This window comes from Phyllobates terribilis, unplaced genomic scaffold (genome assembly GCF_046119375.1).
Source record: "Phyllobates terribilis strain yellow unplaced genomic scaffold, ASM4611937v1 Scaffold_8__6_contigs__length_399053987, whole genome shotgun sequence".
NCBI classification, from domain to species: domain Eukaryota; kingdom Metazoa; phylum Chordata; class Amphibia; order Anura; family Dendrobatidae; genus Phyllobates; species Phyllobates terribilis.
Window position 1 is genome coordinate 11,753,270 of NW_027362768.1, and position 23,785 is coordinate 11,777,054.

Here is a 23,785-nt window from a genome sequence, read left to right on the forward strand (position 1 = left end):
TACCATTTAATAATGGCTTGTTATGTTTTTGGGTATATGCAGATATAGGTATGATCACCGTATGTATTGCTATATGGGTATTTGGTGATGTGTACTTCGGCTTATTGCTTATATGTAAGGTTCTTTTTGGACTTCACAGTTTGAGTACCTTTTTTGATCCTTACCTGTGCTGGACCTGATAGGGCTTGATACTCTGTCTAGCTATATTTTAGATATTTATATCTTTTTACTCACGATATATTTATACACCATATGGGCATCTTGCAAAAATTCTTTTTTAAATATTTCATTAATAAAAGTTATATTTTATATGCACTTGTTTGCTATATCTAGTTGAAATTTTCATAACAAGTCTCTGGCCTTCGCTAGTTTGTATATATATATATAACCTGTCAGGTTAAACAGGACAGACCATGATGGAGATGATACCTAAACAGCCCCACGCATATGGGCACTCAAAGATGTGGCTTCATTAAATGTCTCTCCATCCTGTGATTTCCACAATTCAACAACTTTTCCTTCTTGGTGTTGCAATTTCAATGTTGAATAAAGTATACCATATTTTGCAGACCATAAGACGTGCCTCAAATTTTGAGCAGGAAAATAGGTAAAAAAATGTTTTTAATGTGTCAAATGGGGGTCTGTTTTACAGTCTGAATTTAGCATAGCAGGGAAGGGGCGATGGTGGAGAAGGGTCACAAGAGGCAGGATCACCGCTGCAGGAAAACGGCGGCAGGAGTGAAGCGATGCTTCGGGTTCTGGCAGGGAGGAGTGGGTGGTGTCCCGGCGGTGCGAGGCAGGAACCATTAATATCCCTGTTGTGTGCTTCAAGAAAATGTCGGCAGTTCAGGCAGGAGCGGAGTTCCCACTCTGCACATTGATCTCTCGGCGGTGGGCTTCAGAAAACTGTTTGCCAGAGGTGGCGCATGCTCAGATTGAGGTCTCGGCTCGTCATTGAGCCGAGATCTGAATCTGCGCGAGTGCCGCATCCAGCGAACATTTTCTTGAAGCCCACTGCTGGGACACCCCCTCCTCCCAGCTCAGCACCCACAGCGTCACCCAACTCCTGCTGCCTCCGGCTTCCTGCAGTGGTGACTCTGCCTCCTGTGACCCTGCTCCATCGATTCCGCCACCTCCCGGTAAGCTACAGTCAGACTATATGGCACCTCCCCCCCATTTTCCTCTCAAATTTGGGGGAAAAAAGTGCGTCTTATAGTCCGCAAAATATGGTATATAAATCCAGTCCACATATATGATTATAACCAGTATAAATTACAACAGGGTTAGTAAGTGCATGTTCACAAAGTTCTTCTATGCGTCTGATCAAATCGAAAGTATGTAGCTGCAAGAACAGGGCAGTTTCTCAAATACACATACAAACTAACTATGCTAAAAGAATGGCCTTATAAATATATATCAGACTCAATGTTTCAAAAATATAGATGTAACTGACAATTTTTGCTGTTTCCCTAATGTAAAATGATGTATTTTCCCTGAAAACCTAAATATATGAGCATATTATGGTGTATTTGAGGATACATTTATAATTCATGACTATTCCTCTTTTAACTCTGTTTCATGCCTCTCTCAGGTGTTAGTAAAGGGAGAGATCAAATGCACATATGTACGTTACAGCCCAATAAATCTCCCCCATGCTTCACAATGACAGGTCGACCCGACCTTGAAATGGGCTTTAATCTGGTGTCTTAAAAGAATAGAGAGCCAGCTTTGACAATCAGGAGCTAAACCCAGCTAGCTGAGGACTATCTAGATATAGTATAATCTTCTTAATCTACTAAGACAAATCCCTTTCTTTATCTTGATATTAACATATTTCACTTTTATAATGAGCTTTTTTTTTAGTAATTTTCATTTCTGATTATTTGCAGTGAAGACATAAATATAAATTGTTGGAAACCGTTTTTAGTATTATAAATGTTTTATATCTAAAATTACATATTAGTACAGAGAAAAAAAAAATTGGAATCAATCTAAAAAAAAAAATTCTTCCAGTCATTGTGATTTTATTACTTTAGATATGCTAATATGCTCTTCAGAGAAAAGGACTTGATCTCTGGCTCCACCTATTGGATGTAGGAATCGTAAAAGTCAATACTGACTGAATGTCTTGCTATAAAGCACCACTACAGCATTTTTTTATTTCAGTGCTAAAGTGGCGCCACTAATGTCAGTTCACTGCCACTAGTATTATACTTACCAGCTGCTGTCTTCTCCTCTTCCCAGTGCAGCTCCGATGCCGATCCGCCATCTTGTGATCATAACTTCTGACTGAGTGGAAATCAAAGTTTGCAGTCACAAGTTCTCAATGTAAATCTGTGAGGGCTTCGCTCTGGCATCGCTATGGCTCTCATGTAGTACAGAAAACAAAAAACTGACCAGCACCTTGGAACAGAATCAAGCAAGTGTGAACAAGTACAAGCTGCAACTACTGCATAATATGCAATCAAAAGAATACAGCAGCCTCGGTAAGATGTTTGCAAACCGTGAATATATGCAATTTGAACTTCATTACTGTTATACAAAATTTTCTTATAAAAATGAAGGTATTTAGCTCATAAATTTGCCAATTGATGAGAGCCCAGCAGCCATGACAAGGCATATCATTCTTTAATGGGACCCTAACCTATTATCATGCACCTCCCGTGCTAAAATCCTACAAATTTAAAGAGCAGGTAGGATTTAGCACTATTTAAAAGGGCCTCAGGCTGATGGTAGGAGTTTTTAATTGGCTTTATCTGCCCAGAGTACCAAAATACTTTTTTTCTGCCTTGGTCTTAAAGATGCAAATGCAATTGAGTGCAGGGAGGGAAGGCACAAGTGGTGAGTCGTGTTAGTGATGCTCATCTGTATGCTTGTGCCTCGGTTGTCAGTTTGCTGAAAGTTTGCTGTCTGAGAAAGACACAGCACGGTTGTTGTTTTTTTCAATCTATGCGCCCCTCAGGGAGGCAAAAGGTAGCACTCTAGGTGGGTGCCTGTTTTGCCTACTCCTTCTTCCAGCCCTGAGAGGAACCATCTAGCTTGTTAACGCATAGTTCAAAACTTACATCTCTGATGTTATGGGATTAGTGCTTACTGGCATGGGCTGCTTACACCTTGAAAGACACTATCAACGCTGAGCATTATAGAGATGTTTTAGACCATTTGCTCCAATTCAGATATCAATTTTAGCGAAAACCTTGCATATTTGAGCAAGACAATGCTAAATCTTCTACTCCATGATTTACAGCCTTCAAATCCCACCAAGGACAAGATCTGTAAGAAGTTTGCATGTTCTCCCTGTGTTTGTGTGAGTTTCCTCCGGGTTCTCCTGTTTCCTCCCACTCTCCAAAAACAAACTGATAGGGAATGTAGAATGTGAGCCCCAATGGGGACAGTGCCCATAATGTCTGTAGAGTGCTGTGGAATTAATGGCGCTATATACTGTAAGTGAGCAAAATAAATAAATACTGCATTCATCACTAAAGCATGGCTTTGCAGAATAAGAGTTCTGGTGATGAACTGACTGCTTGCCTGCAGTCCAGACTTTTCATTAATACAAAACCTTTGGCGCATTATAAAATTAAAAGCTTAAAAAAGAAGACCCAGAAATGTTAAGCAGCTAGAATCCTACAAAAGCTAAGATAAAAACCAAATAAACACATAGCCTGCGGTAAGTAAATAAGTGAAAGCAATCGTTCATATAAATAACATAGGTTACTTAATAAACACTGTTTTAATACTAGAGGTTAAGACCATCCCGATTTGGGTACACCATGACGCTGGTGGGATGGCTTTTACTCTTTTTTTTTTTTCAAAACCGGTGTTTACTACTTACCCTGTGCTATTTACAGTATATGAACTATTGCTTACATACAGCTGGGTATATGTTCATTTAGTCTCTAGCTTAGATTTTGTCTGTTTAATGGCCAGTGTGAACATGCTCCTATATTTTGCATGCAAACCAACTTATAGACCAGTTTATTTTTTCAGTTCAGTTAGAATTTTGCATAGGACAAGAATAAGACAACATTCCTCCCCCAAAACTCCAGCAATCGGCCTCCTCACTTCCCAGACACTTAAAGACTGTTGTAAAAAGAAGAAGTGATGAATAATGATACACAATGGTGGACATGGCACCATTACAATTTTTTTCAGATGTTTTGCTGCCATCAATTTCTAAATAGGTTACATTTTTTTCAAATCTAATGGAAAAATGTCTGACTTTTAAATTCCTATGTGTTCTATGTTCTGTTGGTAATAACATTTTGCTATAAGAGTTTTCCAAATCTAATAATTTTCCAGCTATTGTATTTTCACAGTCTCCAAGACTGGAGGAACCCCGTAAGGTGCTCATTTACATTTGACAACTATTGACATAATTTACTTAATTTTTGGGTGATCGTAACATTAATTGCCCAATGTTAATAAAAGAAATCAACAATAAATTATGAAATTAACTCCTTAACAACATTTGACGTACTAATACGCGTCTGTGCCCTGGGACTTAAGAGCCAGACCCGCATTAGTACGTCATGGCGATCGCGCGCGCACACAGGCTGTGCGGGTGCGATCGCCGCCGGGTGTCAGCTGATTGTCACAGCTGACACCCGGTACTATGTGCAGGGAGTGGTCACGCACCGCTCCCAGCACATTAACCCCCGTGATGCTGCGATTGAAGTCGATCGCAGCATTGCGGTGGCAAGGGGAGGTGATCGCAGATACTCACCTCCTCTTCCGGCTTCCAGCGCTGTCTGCTGTGGCTTCCAGGATGTTGCCATGACGACCCGATGTCGTCATGACAACATCCAGGTCACCAGACAGCAGGAAGATTTTTTGGACATGCGCAGTGCATCTCCAAACAATCTTCTCCCTGTCCAGCGCTGACAGCCTGCATGACACAGGGATGGTGCTGCATTCCTGTGCCATGCAGGCGATCAGAGAAAAAAAAGTGAAAGTCCCATAGTGGGACAAAGTAATAAAGTGTAAAAAGTGTCAGAAAGTGAAAAAAAAAAAAAAAAAAAATTGTAAAAATATAAAAAAAAAATAAAAAAAATAATCCACCAAAAATAAAAATATAATGTACCCATCAATAAATATTATTATAAAAAAAAACCAAAAAAAAACAATAAAAGTACACAAATTTGGTATCGCCGAGTCCGGAACAACCTGACCTATAAAACTGTCCCACTAGTTAACCCCTTCAGTGAACACGGTAAAAAAAAAAAAAAAAAAACGAAGCAAAAAACAATGCTTTATCACCATACCGCCAAACAAAAAATGGAATAACACGCGATCAAAAAGACAAATATAAATAAAAATGGTACTGCTGAAAACATCACCTCGTCCCGCAAAAAACAAGCCACCATACAGCTCCATCAGCCGAAAAATAAAAAAGTTATAGCTCTCAGAATAAAGCTATGGTAAAAAATAATTTTTTCTATAAAATTGCTTTTATTATGTAAAAGTGCAAAACATAGAAATACAATATAAATGTGGTACCGCTGTAAACGTACTGACCCGAAGAATAAAGCTGCCTTATCAATTTTACCACACGCGGAACAGAATAAAAAAAATAAATAAATAACAATTCCTGAATTGTTGGTTTTTGTTTATTCTGCCTCCCAAAAATCGGAATAGAAAGTGATCAAAAAATGTCACGTGCCTGAAAATGGCACCAATAACAATGTCAACTCATCCCGCAAAAAAAAAAGCTGTCAAATGACTGTCTGCCAAAATCTGGAAAACTTATAGCTCTCAAAATATGGCGATGCAAAAACTAGATTTTACAAAAAATGCGTCTTTTAGTGTGTGACAGCTGTCAGTCATAAAAACCCCTTATGATTCTGGTATCGCTGTAGTCTCACCGACCCAAAGAATAAGGTCGTCTAATCACTTATTCCGCAAGAGGAACGGCGTAAAAAATAAACTCTCAGGTTAGGGTTGTGCTACGGTTAGGGTTGTGTTAGGGTTAGGGCTGGGGTTGGCGTTAGGGTTGGGGTTAGGGTTGTGATGGGATTTTTTTCAAAAGTAAGAAAAAAAGATGACGATATGGCGACTAGTGTTGAGCGCAAGTGCTCGCTACTTGAGTTTGCATCGGGTGTTCTGGTATGCATTGAGTATCGTGGGTATTTGAGTGACATGCTAGAGTCTCCGCCCCATATGCTTCACGGCCCAAAAAACTTTGCGGGGATTGTCTGCCATGCACGAGCGATGCCCGCATGTTTGCTTTTGGGTGTCTAATAACCATGAAACATCCGGGCGGGGACTCGAGCATGTCACTCGAGCACACACAGTACATGGTGCATACCTGAGTACCCGATGCAAACTCAAGTAGCGAGCACTTGCGCTCAAGACTAATGTCAACTTATTCAATATGATGACCTAATGTTATCAAATTCTGTGTGGTACCTCTGGGTTCAAAATGTTCACTATACACCTTAATAAATTCCTTGAGGGGTATAGTTTCCAAAATGGGGTCACTTGTGGGGGAGCTCCACTATTTAGGCACATCAGGGGCTCTCCAAACGCGACATGGTGTCCGCTAACAAATTGAATGGAAAATCGGCTCAAATTGTTAGCGGACGCCATGTTGCGTTTGGAGGTCCCCTGCGTGCCTAAACTTTGGAGCTCCCCCACAAGTGACCCCATTTTGGAAACTAGACCACACAAGGCACCTATTTAGATGCATAGTGAGCACTTGGAACCCTTAGGTGCTTCACAAATTGATTCGTAAAAATGGAAAAGTATTTTTTTTCCACTTTTTCATTTTTACGAATCAATTTGTGAAGCACCTGGGTGTTCCAACTGCTCACTATGAATCTAGATAGGTGCCTTGGGGGGTCTAGTTTCCAAAATGGGGTCACTTGTTGGGGAGCTCCAATGTTTGGGCACACAGGGACTCTCCAAATGCAACATGGTGTCCACTAACAAATTGTCAGCTCAAATTGTTAGCGAACACCATGTTGCGTTTGGAGAGCCCCTGTGTGCCCAAACATTGGAGCTCCCCCACAAGTGACCCTATTTTGGAAACTAGACCCCCCAAGGCACCTATCTAGATGCATAGTGAGCACTTGGAACCCCCAGGTGCTTCACAAATTGATTCATAAAAATGAAAAAGTGTTTTTTTTTTCACTTTTTCATTTTTACGAATCAATTTGTGAAGCACCTGGGGGTTCCAAGTGCTCACTATGCATCTAGATAGGTGCCTTGGGGGGTCTAGTTTCCAAAATGGGGTCACTTGTGGGGGAGCTCCAATGTTTGGGCACACAGGGGCTCTCCAAACGCAACATGGTGTCCGCTAACAATTTGAGCCGATTTTCCATTCAATTTGTTAGCGGACACCATGTTGCATACAGTGAAAAAGTTACGGCTCTTGGAATATGGCGTCAGAAGCAAAATGTTTTTTTTTGCAAATTTCATTCTCACCACTTAAATGAAACAAAAATTATACATGTTTGGTGTAGCATCGGCGTCTCTGCCTCCTGCCGGCAGAGGCGCCGTTCCCCTCACAACCACGGACCTGGTCCGGCGTCTTCCAGCTCCCGTCCTCTATCTACTGTGGCGTGCACTGCGCGCAGCTTCCCGGGCACTGTGCTTAGGGCACATCCCTCCCTCTTAAAGGGGCGCGCGCGCCATCCTAAAATGTCCCCGGCCTGTCAGTCCTGCTCGCCAGTCTGCCTGCCAATTACCTGCCGTGCTCACCAGCCTGCTTACCTGGAAGCACCTGCCAGTTACCTGCCGTGCCCGCCAGCCTGTTTACCTGGAAGCACCTATCTGTTACCTGTTATGCCCGCCTGCCTGCCTACCTGGAGCACCTGCCATTTACCTGTTGTGCCCGATAGGTTGTCTACCCGAACCACCCGTCAGCCTTCCAGCCGAGCTCATCCTCTGTACCGGTCAGTTCCTGCCATCTGACCCGTGGGAGTCACCTGCTCTCATACAAGGTCAGTCCCAGAGTGGCACCTGGTCCCCCTGCTCGGTCCCTCCCTGGTTCACGGAGTCGATTGAGCCGTCGTGCGACCGTGGTCAGGCCAAGTAGGTACTAAGTCATGCCCCTTTTGTCCCTCTCTCGTCCCTCCTTGCACCAAAGCACAGAGGTTCCACCACCCGGACCCGTAACAGTTTGCACAGGCCATGGATCTCAGTGGCCCCCAGGCTCCTTCGCTCTCTGACCTGTACCAGGAGGTTTCACGTCAGAGATCCCAACAGGAAACTATCCTGTCCTTCCTGCGGTCTGTCAACTCCCGCCTGGACACACTGTCCACCCCGTCTGTGTCCGTCTCTAGCCGAGCGGCACCCGCTCCGGCGGCGCCTCAACCTACTGGTGCTATGGCATCCGGCTCTGGTCCCAGGCTCTCTGCGCCTCCACGTTTTGGTGGTGACCCCGTCTTATGTCAGTGTTTCCTAAATCAGTGCACGCTGCACTTTGAACTCCTGGCACATCAGTTCCCCTCCGACCAGGCCAAGGTGGCGTTCATCATGTCTCACCTCACCGGGGAGGCATTGACATGGCTAAACCCTCTCTGGGAAAGAGGGGATCCCCTGGTGTCCGATCTTCTGGCTTTCCTCACTGCCTTCCGGAAGGTCTTCGATGAGCCTGGACGAAAAACTTCTACTGCTTCCTCACTTCTCCGTCTACGCCAAGGGAGTCTCACCATGGGCCAGTATGCCATACATTTCCAAACACTCGCATCAGAGCTTGCCTGGAACAACGAGGCCCTGGTGTCCACCTTCTGGGAGGGTCTTTCCAGACGGATCAAGGATGAGCTAGCCGGTCGTGACATCCCTTCCACCCTGGACGACCTGGTGTCATTAGCTACCTGGATTGACATCAGTTTTTTGGAATGAGCTAAGGAGACTACCTGGGAGAGAAGACTTCCGCGTCTCGCTCCTGCATTCCAAAACCCAGCCTCACAACCAGCTATTCCTTGGACACGTTCCCCAGAGCCTATGCAAATTGACCAAACCAAGATGGTAAAGTCTCGCCTGGAGACGCGCCGAGCTGAGGGGAGTTACTTCTACTGTGGCAGTAATGAGCATCTGATCCGTTCCTGCCCGGTGAAGTCAGGAAACTCCAGTGTCTAGGACCGCTTGGAGAGGTCGTCCTAGGCAAGAGTAAATCCTCTCCATCCTTGACGGTATTTGTTTCTATTTCCAGTGGTGAGACCAGCTTCTTTGAAACTGCCCACCTGGATTCCGGAGCCGCTGGGAATCTCATTTCACAGGCTATTGTGGAGTGGTATCAGATTCCTACCATACAGCTGGCTGAACCGTTGGCGGTTGCTTATGTGAATGGGAGACTTCTTCCAGAGACCATCTTGCTCATCATAGAGCCTGTAACCCTTCAGGTGTGAATGCTGCACTCGGAGAGGATTTCCTTTCATGTGCTGTCCGGTCTCTCTCACTCCCTCCTGCTGGGTCTACCCTGGTTGCAGAGACATGAACCCATCCTGAATTAGAGATCTGGTGAAGTGCTCCGTTGGGGACAGGAATGCCATGAGTCCTGCCTGGTTCGGGTACGTCCAGCTCGACCTCCATCTACTCCGGCTAATCTACCTGGTCTGCCGGCACCCTACTGGTCCTATGCGGATGTCTTTGACAAAAAGGAGGCACAGACACTTCCACCTCATAGGCAGTATGATTTCCCAATCGACCTGGTACCTGGTGCTTCTCCTCCCCGCGGGCGTATCTACCCCTTGTCGCTGGCTGAGACCCGGCCCATTTCTGAGTACATAGAGGTGAATCTCACTAGGGGATTCAACCAGAAATCTGCCTCCCCGGCTGGAGCAGGATTCTTCTTCATTAAGAAGAAAGATGGCTCACTACGTCCCTGTATCGATTACAGGGGTCTTAACTAGATTACCATCAAGAATAAGTACCCCCTGCCTCTGTTCGACAGCCTTAAAGGCACGAAGATCTTCACTAGTGATGAGCTAGCATGATCGCTACTGCTCGGTGCTCGCCCGAGCATCTCACTCCCTGCATGTTTGGCGCTCTTTAGAGAGCCAATGAACATGCAGGGATTGCCTGCCATGCACTGTAATGCCGTAGCCAAGTTGGCTGTGGGCATTACAGTGATTGGCTGGCCGCACAGCGTCATCAGGTCTATATCAGACCTGGCGCAGCCATGCTCGTCACAATCACTCCAGATCAGACAGTGTACGGAGAGCTGCTGCTATGTCAGGGAGAGATTTGCTTGTGTATTAGGTAGTGTAGGGAGAAAAACCGTACATTACAGAAATCCATCTTAACAAACAGTCCTTCTGAGGACTAATCCATCTGCAGAGATATCAGGCAGGCAGGGTGTATAGGCAGACATTGTATATAGCAGACTGCAGTGCATATAGCACAAGAGGCTCCATTCCAATTCAGCCTTCTGCTGCTGTTAGATATTTCTAGAAATAGGCCCAGGTCTCAGGGGCCAGGAATACTTTTCTTTGGATCTTAATCCTCATTATTTGCTTAAAAACAATCCAGAAAACACCGTATTTCTGTGCCATTTGCTTGTTGGCACTGCAGAATACAGCCAGGTCCTTTCCATATTACAGCGCTAGAAATTCAGCTATTTAAAACCGTGTTTTCTCCGTCAAACGGATCACATATACGTTGTTAGAAAATACTGCCATTTCTGGCCTCCATTAAAAATTTCCTTTAGTGTTTCATTGAAGCAATTCACCGCAGTTTGCTGTTCAAACTACTTACCTACAGGCCAGGTATTTAAAACTCTGTTTTCTCCGTCAAACGGATTACATATAAGTTCGCTCCAACCTCAGTCATTGGTAGTGAGCGTGGAAGATACTGTCCTCCATTTAAAATGGACAAGGCACGTGGCAAGGGATGGGGAACTGGACGTGATGGCAATGGTGCATGCAGAGGCCGAGGACAAGGCCGTGGGCAAGCCGAAATTGTACCACAACAAACACCCATATCTTCTTGCCTGACCTTCCTGTCCCAATTTCTAGGGGACCGCAGCACACCACTATTGAACCCAGAGCAGTGTCAAAAGGTTGTTGGTTGGATAGCGTATAATGCTTCCAGTCACTTAGCCACCACCACCTTGTCTTCCACACGGTCAAGTCTCAGTAGCCGTGAGTCTGGACCGCGTATTTCTCACCCTAATCCTCCTTCCTCCCACCATGCCGAGTACCCAGAGACAACTGATCCCACACTTGGACACTCTGAGGAGCTGTTCACTTTTCCATTTATAGATTCGGGCCTCTCGACCGGTCCACTTGAAGCGGGGAAAGAGGAGATCGCGTTTAGCGATGCCTAAATATTTGAGCAGCCACGGTCACACGAAGGCGACGGTGGGAAAGTGTCACAAGAGGTGGACGATGATGAGACACAATTGCCAGAAAGTCAGGAGGAGGACCAGGGTGCTGAAGTGGAAGACGAGGTGGTGGATGATATAGTAAATGACCCAACGTGGCAGGAGGAAATGCAGAGCGAAGACAGCAGCACAGAGGGGGAGGGGGGCAGAACACCCCAAAAGGCAGGAAGAGGCAGTGTGGTGGCCACAGACAGAAGGCAGGCAACCATTCCCCGTAACACCAACACGAAGGAAGTTGCCAGCACAACTGTTAGGTCTTCCCGAGTCTGGTTGTTTTTTAAAGACATTGCCGATAACCCCAAAAGGCCATTTGTACCACCTGCCAGGCCAGCATCAGAAGGGGTGGCAAAACGACCAGCCTGACCACCACCAGCATGATCAGGCACATGGCAGCAAAGCAGCCGACTTTTTGGGCCGAACCCCAGGGTCCAGGAACAGTGTCTGCAGGTGGCACCATCCGCTGTTGTGCATGCAAGTCAATCCCCTGTTCACGGTGCATGCGAAGAAGCCTTCTGCCATGAACCTGTCATTGCACTCTCTCAAGTAGCAGGATCAGGAAGCACGTCCATGTCCTTGTCCCAGCGCAGCGTTCAGTTGTCCATACCCCAGTCCATGGAACGCAAGCACAAATATGCAGCCAACGCGCCACAGGCCACGCTACTAAATTTTCACATTTCACGACTGCTTGCGCTCGAAATGTTGCCTTTTAAGCTTGTGGAGACAGAAGCATTCCGCAACCTGATGGCGGTGGCCGTCCCTCGGTACTCGGTCCCCAGCCACCACTATTTCTCTCGGTGTGCCGTCCCCGCATTACACAAGCACGTGTCCCAAAACATTAGCCGTGCTGTCAACAATGCAGTTACCGGTAAAGTCCACCTAACCACGGACACATGGACAAGTGCTAATGGGCAGGGATGGTACATCTCGATGATGGCACACTGGGTTAACATAGTGGAAGCCGGGACCCAGTCTGACCTTGGGATGGAACACGTCCTCCCGACGCCAAGGATTGCGGGCCCTATGTCAGTCAGAGTTTCCTCCACAGTGTACAGCTCCTGCGCATCATCCTCCTCCCCCTCCTCATGTTCAGCCTCCATCTCCGAAATGACCACATCAATCACAAGCTGGAAGCACTGCAGCACTGCCTCGGCCAGGCGGCAACAGGCTGTGCTGAAGCTAATATGCTTAGCTGAAAAAACGCACATTGCTGAAGAGTTGTGAACAGCTCTGAAAGAGCAGGCAGATCTGTGGCTGACACCACTGAACCTACAGCCAGGCATGGTCGTGTGTGACACACGTACCATGTCTGGCCCATGTGCTTAATCTCGTGGTTCAGCGGTTTCTCAAATCCTACCCGGAGCTGCCGGATCTGCTTGTTAAAGCCTGTGTGCCCATTTTAGAAAGTCACCTACAGCTTCTTGCCCTTGCCATTCTTCAGCAGCGTTTGCAGCTTCCGGCTCCCAGACCGGTGTGTGATGTCCCCACGAGTTGGAACTCTACACTGCAGATGTTGGGAAGGATTTGTGAGCAGAAGAGGTCAGTTGTTGAGTACCAGCATCAACAAGGCTGTCGCTATTCAGTTCAGACTCCACACATAAGATGTCAGGAGTGGACATGGATGTCAGACATATGTACCATCCTCCAAAACTTTGAGGACTCCACCAAGATGGTGAGCGGCGATGACGCCATAATTAGCGTCACCATCCCACTTCTCTGTCTTCTGAAACGATCTCTGCTCACAATCAAAAAGGATGCATTGCAGGCGGAGCATGATGAGATGGAGCAAGGAACCATACAGGGTGATTTCACACTGTCAAGCCTCATCTCATCCCAACATGGATTGGGTGACAATGAGGAAGAGGAGAAGAAAGGACAGGAGCTAGTTTCATGCACTATAGATGGTACTACCTGCATAGCTGTCATGCCGTCTGTTCAGCGTGGATGGCCAGAAGACAGAGAGGAGGAGGAGATCGAAGTCTAGTCTGTTAGTAGTCTGGCATGCATGGCTGAGTTTATGTTACGCTGTCTTTCCCATTACCTTCGCATTCTGAAAATTTTGGGTGACCGTCATTACTGGTTGGTGACACTTCTAGACCCAGGCTACAAGGAGAACTTTCTATCCCTTATTCCTGAGGCGGACAGGTGTACAAAAATGGGGCAGTACCAGAAGGCCCTTTTTGCAGAACTATTAAAAAAATTACCATCTGAAAACGCTGGCGGCAGAGGGCACACTTTGTTGGAAAACCAAGGAGTACAGGTGAGAGAGACACAACTTCAATCCAGCAGAGGCAGGGGAACACTGTCAAAGTTCTGGGAGAGTTTTCTCAGACCCTCCCATCGCACAGGCCCTGAGGTGCGGGGTACTTTCACAAGGAGTGCAAAGTTTGGGAAGATGCTGAGGGAGTACCTTGCCGACCGTACCAACGTCCTCCGTGATTTCGCTGTGCCTTATAATTATTGGGCATCCAAGCTGGATATGTTGAATGAACAGACTGTCTATGCCTTGGAGGTCCTGGCCTGCCCTGCCGCCAGCGTTTTATCAGAGCGGGTTTTTAGTGCCTCTGGTGGAATTATAACTGATAAGTGCATCCGCCTGTCAACTAAAAATGCTGACAGGCTGACTCTTATAAAAATGAACAAGGGCTTGATTGGGCCAGACTTCTCAACACCACCAAATGATAGCAGCGTAACATAAACTCAAATCCAGCGTTTTTTCTTGGGAGGTGTATTCCCATGCACCTTTTCACACCCACACATGGGTATACGCTTCCTGATTTTGGCTATTTGCTCTTGTCCTCCTCCTTCTCCTCATCCTCCACCACCATATCACCACGGTGATCGTGGTCCGTGATGCAACACCCACATCATTTTTTTAAAGGGTGTTTATGATGCCTGTAAAAAAAAATTTTTATACAATATGTTCTTGTACACCCCCCAGGGGTAAATGTTTGTTAGCCCATACACTTAGTGCATGGGCATTACAAGTATAGGAGGCCCGCTCTTTTCTAATGGGAACATTTTTTTATGAGACACTCCTCCACGTCTCTTCCAAGGGTCACTGAAGTGCCTCCAAATTTTTGGCAGCCCTTACATTAACTGCATAGGCCAACACTATGGGAGACTCTCTCCTTTCTAATGGGAATTTGTCGTTACTGTGGCCCTGCTCTATGTGTCTTTAAATTCTTATTGGGGTTTTTCCTAAAATTGGTCAGTTGCTGGACTCACTGCATACCCTATAACTGTATAGCAGACTCTCTCCTTTCTAATGGGAACATGTCGTACCTTGTTACTGTGGCCCTGATCTGTGTGTCTTTAAATTCTTAGTGGGGCTTTTCCTAAAATTAGTCAGCCGTTGGACTCACTGCATACCCTATAACTGTATATCAGACTCTCTCCATTCTAATGGGAACATGTCGTACTTGTTACTGTGGCCCTGCTCTGTGTGTCTTTAAATTCTTAGTGGGGTTTTTCCTAAAATTGGTCAGCCATTTTACTCACTGCATACCCTATAGCTATATAGCAGACTCTCTTCTTTCTAATGGGAACATGTCGTACTTGTTACTGTGGCCCTGCTCTGTGTGTCTTTAAATTCTTAGTAGGGTTTTTCCTAAAATTGGTCAGCTGTTGGACTCACTGCATACCCTATAACTGCATAGCAGACTCTCTCCTTTCTAATGGGAACATGTCGTACCTTGTTACTGTGGCCTTGCTCCGTGTGTCTTTAAATTCTTAGTGGGGTTTTTACTAAAATTGGTCAGCCGATGGACTCACTGCATACCCTATAACTGTATAGCAGACTCTCTTATTTCTAATGGGAACATGTCGTACTTGTTACTGTGGCCCTGCTCTGTGTGTCTTTAAATTCTTAGTAGGGTTTTTCCTAAAATTGGTCAGCTGTTGGACTCACTGCATACCCTATAACTGTATAGCAGACTCTCTCCTTTCTAATGGGAACATGTCGTACCTTGTTACTGTTGCCCTGCTCCGTGTGTCTTTAAATTCTTAGTGGGGTCATCCCTAAAATTGGTCAGCCGTTGGACTCACTGCATACCCTATAACTGTATAGCAGACTCTCTCCTTTCTAATGGGAACATGTCGTACCTTGTTACTGTGGCCCTGCTCCGTGTGTCTTTAAATTCTAAGTGGGGTTTTTCCTAAAATTGGTCAGCTGTTGGACTCACTGCATACCCTATAACTGTATAGCAGACCCTCTCCTTTCTAATGGGAACATGTCGTACATTTTTACTGTGGCCCTGCTCTATGTGTCTTTAAATTCTTAGTGAGGTTTTTCCTAAAATTGGTCAGCTGTTGGACTCACTGCATACCCAATAACTGTATAGCAGACCCTCTACTTTCTAATTTGAACATGTCGTACCTTTTCACTGTGGCCCTGCTCTATGTGTCTGTAAATTCTTTGTGGGGTTTTTCCCAAATTTTGGCAGCCCTTGCAGTCACAGCATTGGCATTACCATTATAGGAGACCCGCTCCTTTAAAATGGGAACATGTCTCCTCAAAGGGGTATTGGGTTGCGTCCAAATTTTTGTCAGCCCTTGCAGTCACTGGATAAGCAATAACCGTATAGGAGACCCACTTGTTAGTAATGGGAACAACAAAGCATAGCCGGCTGATGGCTCTCAAACAATAGCTAGGGCCGACTGCTGGCCTTTTAAGAATAGTAAAGGCCATCTGATGTCCCTATAAAAATATGCTTTATGACTTTCAGAGTCCCTCCATCATAAATAAAACAGGATGTGTCTGATGATGTGTCACACACCACATTGCCAGATAAGGTTGTAAAATGTTAAAATTACATTTCCCAGGGAATGAATTTGTCTTAAAATATAACGTAAAAAAAACAAAACAATAGGATCTTTCTTTAGTATAAAAAACAGCGTCACCAATTTAACCTCAATGTAATCACATTGTTCAGCTCATGCACCTCCTCCTCCATCTGTGAAATGACCACATCAGTGACAAGCTGACAGCACTGCTGCACTGCCTTAGCCAAGCAGCAACAGGCTGTGCTGAAGATAATATGCTTAATGCTTAATTGACAAACCGCCCAGCGCTGCAGAGTTGTTGAAAGCTGTAACACAGCTGCCTGATCTGTGGCTCTCACCGCTGAACAAACAGCCAGGCATGGTCGTGTGTGACAATGGGCGGAACCTGGTGACGGAGAAATGACAGCCGGGGTAGATACGATTTCCCTCTATGCCAGTCCTTTCACTGAGCTAAAGAATATGGCTGTGGTGAAATACAACTCCCACTGAGAAGCTGTTTCTGATTGAAAAACAATGTGTCCACCAGAGGATTTGATTCTGAGGGCTAACCTTCCTCACCCGCTCAAGAGCCCCATAGCAGCTGCAAAATTAGCGCTATCATGAACTCTCCTGAGGTAGAAGCCAAGGCACACTAGAGGATTCTCTGGTGGGAACGTCCAACCCTGCCGAGAAGCAGTCCTGGCTAAGAAAAGTGTGTGCGAAGGTTCCCGGACACTCTATGGCTGCTTTTTTACTGAGGAGGAAACACACGCAAACATGGGGAGAACATACAAAGTTCTTGCAGATGCTGTCCTTGCTGGGATTTGAACCCAGGATCCCAGTGCTGCAAGGTTTCAGTGCTAACCACTGATCCAATGTGCTGCCGTTCACCCTCTAATATCTAACAGGCTGGAGAAACTTTCACCTACTGCCACTCTATCTTCAGCTCCTTTGTGAGAAAAAGTATTTGAGCAGCCACTCAGTGTACCAAATAAAATTCCTGAGAAGGAAATTGGGGATGGTTTCGCTACTGGTACTGGGGGCAGTGCTAATACCATGGCGTTGTACCATAGTTTGCTGGAAATATTCCAGGCTGGTAGGAGGCAAGCAAATTCCCACAGAAAAGTAGCAGCAGTAATGTAGGCGGTCCTTCCCAGTAAGTGCACTGGGGAGGGCACGGGTAATGTTGTGGGACCCATGCTTGTGGAAGGCGATACCGGGAAATATAGTGGCGGCTGGGGACCGAGTATGGACACCTGGCCGCCGCCGGCATGAGGTTGTGAAAAGCTTCCGCTTCCATGAGCTTAAAAGTAGTGTTGAGCCACCCCCGTAGTGTTCGAGTTCGGTTCGTCGAACACCCGTGTGTTCGCCGAACTGTTCGTCGAACTGTTCGTCGAACACCTTCGAACACCGTTAAAACCAATGGCAGGCAAACAAAAACACATAGAAACACATAGAAAACACCTTCAAAGGTGTCCAAAAGCTGACAAACTGCTCAGAAGACACAACTAACACATGGAAAAGTGACAAGTACATATAGTCATGCGAAAAGAAAAGAGGTGGAGGAGTAAAAGGAGGGGGAGACACAGATATAGGCATGTCATGCCCTTCTAAAATCCAAAAAGTGAGAAGCCGAGACGGCCAGTCCGCTCCTGCCCGTGCCACCTCCGTGTCGTCGGGTTTGTGCCAGAGCCGCGGTGAACCCTGACGGCCAGCCCCCCTCTCCCAATACTGGTGCCTGTCCGCTGGTGGGTCGAGAGAGCCCCCCTGTGGTGGAGGCAGCTCTAAGCTTTTTAATTTAAATTGTCCCTCTAATTTGAATGAATACACTTTAAATCCATTTACAAGGATCTATTGGAGGGCAAGTCTCATGCCAGCAGCCGCGTAATTCCAGCTCCAGTAGCATCCACTAAAGCTGCTGCAGTTAAAAAGCTTTTATAAGGATCGAGCTCGGCTGTTCACCGCAAGGCATCCTAGTGCCAGTCCCAGCCCCTATGCCTTGGGGTGCCTCCTGATGCTCTTCACTAAGTATCCCGTGGTCCCGAAGCATTTCCTTTGAAAAAATTAAGTGTCCAAACTACAGGTGGTGTAGCTTGCTTAACAGCCGGGATAATCCGCTGACTAGCAGACACTGCTACTAGGCACAAAGTATTTCCTGGGCTAGATGCAGTTAAAACTTTGTAAGTAGATACTCTCGTTGGATGCTGAGAAAGCATTCCATAGAGTCTCCTGGCACGCCATATATGATTCTCTTAAAAAGCTTGGGGTAAGGGTCTAGGGGACCCTTTTATAGCCAAAATCACGGCCCTGTATCACAATACGTCACCTAGGCTGAAGATAAATGGAACTGTAGCACCGAGGGCTCGGTTGCTACAGACGTATTGCACCTCACCCAGAGGTGTGATATCTCACTCTCAGATAAGGATGGAGTGTGGATCAGGACCCGACACCTGCATGCATTACACCACATTGCCGTGGGGCAGGGTGACCAATATGCCCCTGAGATGGGCACGACAGTCCCTGTCCCTGGCTGGAGTGGGGGGAGGGAACACTGAGGAAGGGGAACCCTGCAGTGCAGGAGCAGGGAGGAAGCAGTTCCTGGGTGCATTGAGAAGGGAGTATAAAAGGTGGGCACCATCTTAGTTCAGTGCAGAGAAGTCTGAGCAGAAGTGGCAGGGAGCAGGGGCTCTGCATGAGCTCTGCTCCGGAGGCGGGCCTAGTAACAGAGGCCCAGGCCTGCAAGAGGGAGAAGGAAGGAAGAGGAGCGGAGAAGGCTCCAGGAACGAGGAATGAAGGGATCCCAGGGGTGCGGACGGGCGAGTCGCCACCGCACGCCCGAATCCACCTGCGTGGAGGGGTCAGGCCAAAGGGGGAGACCGGTCCCCGAACTAGTGGAGGCAGGAAACGACCCTCAGCTAGAAACCGGAGGCTCTGACATTTTATGTGGCGCAGCCCCTTGCTCCACCCGCTAGGAAGGCACCACATAGGGTCAGGGAAACTGGCGCCAAGTTTACCAAGAGGAGGCCCGAGGCAGCCGGACAGAAGTGTTGGTAAGAAAGGCCAGACAAAGGACACACAAAGGGGGTCCTGTGAAGCGCTCCAAAGTTATCTGGGAGTTGTCTGAGCCCCTCACCTGGTGAGCACAGTACGACGTGGGCAGCCGTTACCTGCAGACGTGGTCTGGATAATAAGAACTGTGAGTAAAGGCCCTGAACTGCATCACTGACTGCGTGTCGTTACTGCTGCTGCCCTGCACCATCACCCCCATCCTCCGCATACACTGCCCTGAGGCTATACTCCTCCCGTGGTGAGTTATGCTACGCTCTGCTGCACCCACAACACCAGCCTTAGCGGTCTGCCCTGTAGCGGCGGTTCACTCTGACCGCAATCCACGGGTGGCGTAGTCGGACATTTAAACATCAAAACCACATAAATAGTTCCGCCACTGGTTTGACCGCCCTGAGCCACGGAACCGGATCGCCGCCACGAAGACTACAACCACCAGCATCCACCAAAAAGGGTCCGGCTCCGGGTGTCCCAAGGCCCAGGGGGTGCGTCACAACATTTTCATCACCTTTCACAATCACCAATGGGACAAGGCAGGGATGTCCTCTGTCCCCTCTCTTATACATCCTAGTGACGGAGCACCTGCTCTCATCAATTCGCCATAACCCCAATATTAGGTGGATTGAGGTGGGAGGCACCGAGTACAAGTGCTCTCTATTTGCTGATGATGTCCTAGTATATATCACTCAATCACATATATCCATCCCTGCTGTTATGGCTGAAATAGATCACTTTGTTACATGGTAAAATTTTAAAATCAATGCAGCGAAGTCTGAGGCCCTCGATGTCTCCCTCCCTAAATCCATATAGGATTCCATCCAGTCCAACTTTCCCTTTGCCTGGCCCTCACAGGGTATCAAATACTTAGGAATTCCTATTCATAGAGACCTCTCCCATCTATGTTATCTTAATTTTGGGCCCTTTATTGAACAATTCCATACAGACCACGGTTGGCAAGTTGGAACTGTGAGATTCACTACGTGCACCACTGGTATTTTGTGGAAAAGCACATGTAAGATTCTGCAACAGTCTCTGCTGATACTCCTGCATGCGTGCATCCCTTTCTATGGCAGGAATAATTTCTGCAAATTTACTTTTGTACCGGGGATCTAACAGTGTGGCAACCCAGTAGTCAGGATTATTTCTAATTCTCACAATTCGAGGGTCATGTTGCAGGTAGTGCAGCAAGAAGGCACTCATGTGTGTTGCGCATCCAGGAGCACCAAGTCCCTGTTGTGTTGGTGGCGAGGTAACAATCATGCTTCCTTCCTCTGTCCTCTCCCCCCAACCTCGCACAACAGAAATGTGATCAAGGTCTCCCTCATCTGATGAGTCTTCCATCAGTTCGTCCTCCACTTCTTCCTGGGCTCCTGCACCTTCCTCACTAGTTTGGCTGCTACCATGCGCCCTGGTAAAATCATCTCCCCCACCCTCACATGCCTGCCGCCCTGGTGCTGCCGACCGTCTGGACCTTGCAGATGTTAGCCCTTCCGCATACAACTCCTCCTCCTCTACTTCCTCCACCTCCTCTTGTGCCACCACCTGACTCCGAATTCTGTTTAACATGTGCTCCAGCATGTAAATCACCGGAATAGTCATGCTGATAATGGCATCGTCAGCACTAAACATCTTCGTCGCCATTTCAAAACTGTGCAGAAGGGTGCATAGGTCCCTGATCTGAGACCACTCCTCCAGCGTGATTTGCCCCACCTCTGAATCTCGTTGGCCCAGGCTATACGTCAGAACGTATTGCACCAGGGCTTGTCGGTGCTGCCACAGTCGCTGCAACATGTGCAGAGTTGAATTCCACCGGGTAGGCAGATCGCATTTTAGCCGGTGAAGTGGCAGGCCCAACGACTTCTGTAGAGATGTAAGTCGCTGAGCTGCGGGATGCGAACGGCGGAAGTGAGCACACAGCGACCGTGCCCTCTGCAGAAGGCCATCTAGTCTGGGATAGTGGGCTAAAAATTGCTGGACAACCAGGTTCAACACGTGAGCCATACAAGTCACGTGTGTGACATTGCCCCGGCGAAGGGCCGCACCCAGGTTTGCAGCATTGTCGCACACGACCTTCCCTGGTTTCAGGTCCAGTGGAGACAACCATTCATGAAATTGGTTCTCCAGAGCTGACCACAACTCCTCAGCTGTGTGACTCACATTTCCCAGACATTTCAATGTAAAAACCGCCTGATGACGTTGAGCCCTACTGCCAGCATAGTAAGGAGGTGTGCAGGATCCCTTCTGCGCAGTTAGAAAGCTTGTGGCATGACCAGACAGGCTTTGGGTGCAGGTGGAAGACCGAGAGGAGGTTGAGGAGGCAGAAGCAGTGGAGGAAAAATGACATAAAGAGGATTGACGCACAACTCGTGGGGACGGCAAGACTTGGACAGCAGCCCCTTGTCCTGCTGTCACCATAGTTACCCAGTGCCCAGTCAGCGACATGTAACGCCCCTATCCATGCCTACTCGTCCAAGTGTCTGTGGTGAAATGCACCCTGTCACACACAGAGTTTCTCAAAGAAGCGGTGATGTTGTGTGCGACATGCTGGTGGAGCGCAGGCACACCTTTCTTTGAGAAGTAGTGCCGACTGGGCATCTGGTACTGGGGCACTGCGACGGACATAAGGTCTCGAAAATCCTCTGTGTCCACCAGGCGGAAAGGCAGCATTTCTGTAGCCAAGAGCTTGCAGATGGTGAAATTCAACCTCTTAGCTTTCTCATGGCTAGGAGGAAATGGTCTTTTACTTGTCCACATCTGAGGGACCGAGGGCTGGCTATTGTGCTTAGACGGGGTTGATAAGGGTGTCCCCGGCAAACTGCCGGTCTGTGAGGAAGATGCAGGCGGACATGTTAGGTTGCCTTGATCCAAAGGTGGTGCTATCGATGTCGGACAGCGCTCAAGACCAGCTGGTGTTACCACCTCCAAAGAAAATGATGACCTGCCAATCACGCTGGCTGTTGCGGGTAAAGAGGTGGCAGGTCTGCGCCCCAAAACAGGTGTGACTGCTGTCCCCCCAGTCACAGAGGATGAAGAGGCCGCGGATGCACAAGATATGGCAGACGGTGGTTGGCCCGGCCGGCTAGACCGCATTGTAGCACACTGAGCTTCCCACTGCAACTTATGCTTCATGTCCATGTGCCGGTTCATGCATGAAGTACTCAAACTATGTATTTTTTGGCCTCTACTTAGCTTTTGCTGACAAATGTTACAGATAACACGAGTTGGGTCATCTTTATCGATCTGAAAAAATGCCCAGGCTATGCAAGGCTTAGCACCCATGCGACCTGAAGAGCCACCACGATTTGTGGTGAGAGGCAGAGTTGTGTTTGAGGATGCAGTTGTTGACGTGCTTCCAGTACTACGTCTCTGTCCAGGAAGGCGCAACCTGACCTCGTCGTCACTAGCATCTTCCTCCACCTCCTCTGCTGACCTCATCTCTTGGCTGACTGTGGGTTGACAGTAAGTGGGATCTCCGACCTCATCATCATCACCCTGTGCGTTATCACACCCGTCGTCCTCAGAGCCAACCTGTTCCTGCCCTGACAAAAAACTAAAGTTGTCGCTCCAATCAGGTATTTGAGTCTTATCATCGTCTTCCTCATTGTCTCCACCAACAGGAGTTACAGTTTGGGAATGAGGGTCTACATTATGGTCAGAACCTTCTGCGTCTGGTCCTGGATCCGACTCATAAAGATTCTGGGCATCAGTGCAGATCATTTCCTCGTCTGGATTCACAGAAGCGCTGGAGTCGACCTCTGATTTCCAGGCTATAGTATGAGTAAACAGCTCTGCAGACTCAACCATCTGTTCTACCTCATACTCAGACGAGCAGCTGGAGATTTGGGAGCTGTGAGGAAGCAAGTGCGATTTGGGTGACACCTTTGAGGACTGGAGTATTTGTGATGTTGAAGTTGATGTGGAGGAGAGCCCACTTAAAGGAGCACTTGATATCCGTTGAAGCACCTGCTGTTTTTGTGCCTCATCTGGAATTTGTAGAGATTGGCGTGGCCGTAAGAAAGGGATCTTATCACATTGTCCGCTAAAAGAAGTAGACATTTTAGTTTGGCTGGAAGATGGTCTTTCTTCTGCACCTACCCCACGGACACAACCTTTTTTCCCCTTCCCAACACGCCTATTCCCCTTTCCACCAGCAGCAGGCCTTTTTCCACTCATTTTGGTGGTTAACTAATTCACAACTCTGGAGTTGTTTGCACAAAAAAACAATGGATGGTAACCGAGCAGAGCTGAGTGGCCAAACTGTGGTATTAGGCCAAAACTATTGGCTGGGTTAGATGCAGAAAAAAATTATTTTTAATTTGCAACCTGATGGAGGTCAGTATAGATGGACTAATAGACCAAGTCCCACACACCGCTAGAAGCCCAAATATTTTTTCAGAGCTAGATGCAGAAAATTTTTTTATTCAATTTGCAACCTGATGGAGGTCAGTATAGATGGACTAATAGACCAAGTCCCACACACTGCTAGAAGCCCAAATATTTTTTCAGAGCTAGATGCAGAAAAAAATTATTTTTAATTTGCAACCTGATGGAGGTCAGTATAGATGGACTAATAGAACAAGTCCCACACGCTGCTAGAAGCCCAAATATTTTTTCAGAGATAAATGAAGA

At 47.1% G+C, this 23,785-nt stretch overlaps 1 long non-coding RNA gene across 1 annotated transcript in view; it reads left to right on the forward strand.

Moving 5' to 3' along the window:
* Positions 1–2,170: 2,170 nt before the first annotated feature.
* LOC141156351 (uncharacterized) overlaps positions 2,171–23,785 on the forward strand; it is a 64,813-nt gene continuing 43,198 nt past the window's right edge. The window contains exon 1 of the long non-coding RNA XR_012247591.1: positions 2,171–2,486. This is a non-coding gene — a long non-coding RNA (uncharacterized lncRNA). The remainder of the gene's footprint in view (positions 2,487–23,785) is intronic.